Genomic DNA, 3,947 nt, shown 5'->3' with positions numbered 1-3,947 from the left:
TTACTGGGGCCCATTGTATAAGGGTAAAGTTTGGCAGTTACTCAAGAGACTTCCCCCGCTCCTCCGTCTGTGCCCAAGCTGTCTTATCTGTGTTTTACTGTCTGCTCTTTCTGGCTGTTTGTTGTTAGAAGAGAAATTATTTCCTTGAAATGCATGAAGCTGGAAAGGCAGCTGGAACTTAAAATGGTAGTGTTTGTCCAAGATGACGGTGCTCCTACTGTGTCACTCTAAAGAAAGTGTTACCACTCTGTGGCTGTGAAAGTTCATAAATAGTACTTGCAGTATCCCAGCTAAGATGTATTTTAACTTTCCTTTGAATTATTTTCCTTTGAATTGTTCCTATATCAGGGATCTGTGCTACTATCACTGATCACTGCTTCTTATCACGAAGTTGCAGAAAATGAAGCAGCAGCCATTGTTGTGGCCCTCCCATTAGATGCATCATCAATAGCTTTTTGATCCTCTTCACTTCTGACTTCAAACCTACTTCTCTAATGTCTCCTGTCTCTTTACTGCTGTTTTTCTTTCACTCCCAATTCCATAGCCCTAGTTCAGATTTCTCATATTTTACATCATGATGAACTCCTGTCTCTGAGATGTGGATAGCTAATCCAGTTTGCCTCCAAGGTCGTCTTCCCAAAGGGCAATGGATTGATAAATATATCACCATCAGTCAGGCGCAGTGGCTCACACCTTTAATCCCAGCACTGTGGGAGGCTGAGATGGGTGGATTGCTTGAGCCCAGGAGTTTGAGACCAGCCTGGGCAACATAGTGAGTTCCCGTCTCTACAAAAAATACAAAATATTAGTGGGCAGGGTGGTGCACACCTGTGGTCCCAGCTACTTGGGAGTCTGAGGCAGGAGAATGGCTTGAGCCTGAGAGACTGAGGCGGCAGTGAGCCATGATCATGCTACTGCATTCCAGCCCAGGCAACAGAGAAAGACCCTGTTGAAAGAAAGAAAGAAAAAAATGTCACCATCCTCCTTAGGAATCTTTCCTGGATCTCCAAGATGTTCAGGATCAGGGCTCCACTCTATAGCGTATCTTTCCAAGTTCTCTATGACAGGGCCTTACTTGCCTGTACCAAACAAGTCCTGTTCCCAGGCTCTCTAAACGTCGAACAATCAGGGAGTATTCTCTCTATCTTGTTGATCCAGCATGGGCTTCCAAGTTCGGGGTCTTTACTGAGGCTTGCCTTTCCTTTTCTTTTGCTAATTCATGCTCACCCTGCAAGACTAAGCTTTGGCATCGCCATCTGGAAAACTGTCTATTTCCTTTCCAACTGGGTGAACTGCCCCTCTTCTGAATGCACTTGTGAGCATAATTGTAACAGTGATGGGTATTCCTTTTATTTTCTTGGAATTATAATGGGTAGGGGAGTGTTGCCTGAACCTCTCGCATCTGTTTGTGTTTGTCTATTTTTGCCTATCAACATTCAGCTTATCTTTCAAGAATCACCTCAGATGCCTGCCCCACTGGGAAGCCTTTTTCAGACCCTTTGCTCCTCCTTCCTCACAGCATTTCTGCCATTCTGCTCAGTGTTGTTGTGTATTTTACAGGTTTCTCTCCTCCTAGCACAGTGCTCCTACAACAGTTGCTGGTGATTACTGACTTACAGCTTTGGTCTCTTCTGACTGCCCAGATACACTAGATGTTAAGTGCTTTGTTAGCAGACTGGCACATCCTTAGAGGCAAACACTAGATTGGCCATCCAGATTGGATGGAACAAGAACATGAACCATTCCAGGAGCAGCTACTCTGAATTTAACCTTTTTCTGCAGACTGTGTTTGTAATTGATTTTTGTAATGTCCAATGTATCAGTATTTTCTGTTATGGATCACGCTTTGGGTATCATGTCTAAAACTCTTTGCCTAACCTAGGGTCACAAAGATTTCCTCCTATGTTTTCTTCTAGAAGTTTTATAATTTTATATTTTACCAATAGGTCTATGATCTGTTTGGATTGATTTTCATGTAAAGTGTTAGGTTAAGTTGAAGTTTGCCTTGTTTTTTTGTTTTGTTTTGTATATGGGTAGTCCATTGTTCAAGCATCATTTATTTTTATTTTATTTTATTTTAAGTTCCGTGATACATGTGCAGGCTGTGCAGGTTTATTACATAGGTAAACGTGTGCCATGGTAGTTTGCTGCACCTATCAACCCATCACCTAGGTATTAAGCCCAGCATGCATTAGCTATTTTTCCTGATGCTCTCCCTCTCCCCGCACCCCCCACCACAGGCCCCAGTGTATGTTGTTTCCCTCCCCATGTCCATGTGTCCTCATTGTTCAGCTCCCACTTACAAGTGAGAACATCCAGCATCCTTTATTAAAAAGACAATACTTTCTCCATTGAAATGGTTTTGTACTTCATAAAAAAATTAGTTGACTAAGGCCAGGCATGGTGACTCCCACTTGTAATCTCAGTGCTTTTTAAGGCCAAGGCAGGAGGATCACTTGACACCAACCTGGGCAACATAGTGAGACCCTGTCTCTACAAAAAAATAAAAAATTAGCCAGGTGTGGTGGCATTTGCCTGTAGTCTCAGCTACTCAGGAAGCTGAGGTGGGAGGATCACTTGAGCCCAGGAGTTGCAGGCTGCAATGAGCTATAATTGAACCACTGCACTCCATCTTGGGCAACAGTGAAACTCTGTGAAAAACAAAAATGTCGACTAGAGGAGGATTCTGGGAAGGTGGTGGAGTAGGAAGCACCAGGAATGCACCTCCCCACAGAAATAACAGTTACACTGACATAATCTGTCTGACATAACTATTTTGGAACTCTGGAGTCTGTCTAGGGCTTGCAATTTCCAGGGGAAGCCTAAATGGTGAGTTGCAGTTAATTTCAGTCAATTTAAGCTCTTAGCACAGTAGCAGCTCCCCACCCCTGACTTTTCAGCTCTATGGCAAACAGCTGTGCACATGTTCCTGGAGCCGCTTGCACACAACCTGCAGGAGCAGAGTAGGCAAAAATAACTCTATCTTCCAATATTGGGGATCTGTGCTTGGATTGCTAATCACTGCTTCTGATCACAGAATTGCAGAAAATGAATTAGCAGCCATTGTTGTTACATCTCCCACTACTGTTGAAAACCTCACCTTCTGGAGGTTGCAGTGAGCCAAGATCATGCCACTGCACTCCAGCCTGGGCAATAGAGCGAGACTCTGTCTCAAAAAAAAAAAAAAAAAAAAACTCACCTCCCATCCACCCACCCCTACTGATGTGATTTCCAGGAGATTTAAAGGGTCAGTGCCTTTCTCACTCATTTTTCTCTTTTTCCCCCTTTTGGGAGCCAGCCATAGTACACTCAAAAGCAACCATACATATGGGAGAAATTAGAAAGTCACCACGCATGCCCAGGGGAAGGGACTCAGGCTTAGTAAAGACTTGAGAAGACTGAGTTTACACCTTAGGCTGATCCTCAGCACAGAGACAGCCTACAACAATTAAATAAACAAGTAAATAAATAACAGAAAGCCTTGGGGAAAGGGGAGTATCTGATATACAGAGTTATCACATTATTACATTTGAATGTCCAGTTTTCAACAAGAAATCAGAAGGCATACAAAGAAACAGGAAAGATGGCCCTTTCAAAGGAAAAAATAAACTAATAGAAACCGTCCCTGAAAAAGACCTGTCAGCCATGTTCTGGGAGCAGTCATGCCCATACAGGAACCCAGCAGGAGGCACACCTATGCATATTTCCAGAGGCAGAACTGCAGATGTCAGTCCCAGTTGTGGACCCTGAAGCAGCCCTGTGACTTGGTTCTAGCCTCTCTCAGCCACATCCCAGAGCCAATCCTGCCTGTCTAGTGACCTACCCAGTAACCCAGCAGGAGACAGCCCAGGGAACTGGTGGGAGTCACGTGCATCCACACACCTGGTAACAGGGCTGCTGTCTGTGTTCCCAACTGCAGACCTTGAAGTGGATCCTTGTCCCAACAC

This window comes from Mandrillus leucophaeus, unplaced genomic scaffold, assembly GCF_000951045.1.
Source record: "Mandrillus leucophaeus isolate KB7577 unplaced genomic scaffold, Mleu.le_1.0 Scaffold243, whole genome shotgun sequence".
NCBI classification, from domain to species: domain Eukaryota; kingdom Metazoa; phylum Chordata; class Mammalia; order Primates; family Cercopithecidae; genus Mandrillus; species Mandrillus leucophaeus.
This window is presented reverse-complemented; position numbering follows the sequence as displayed.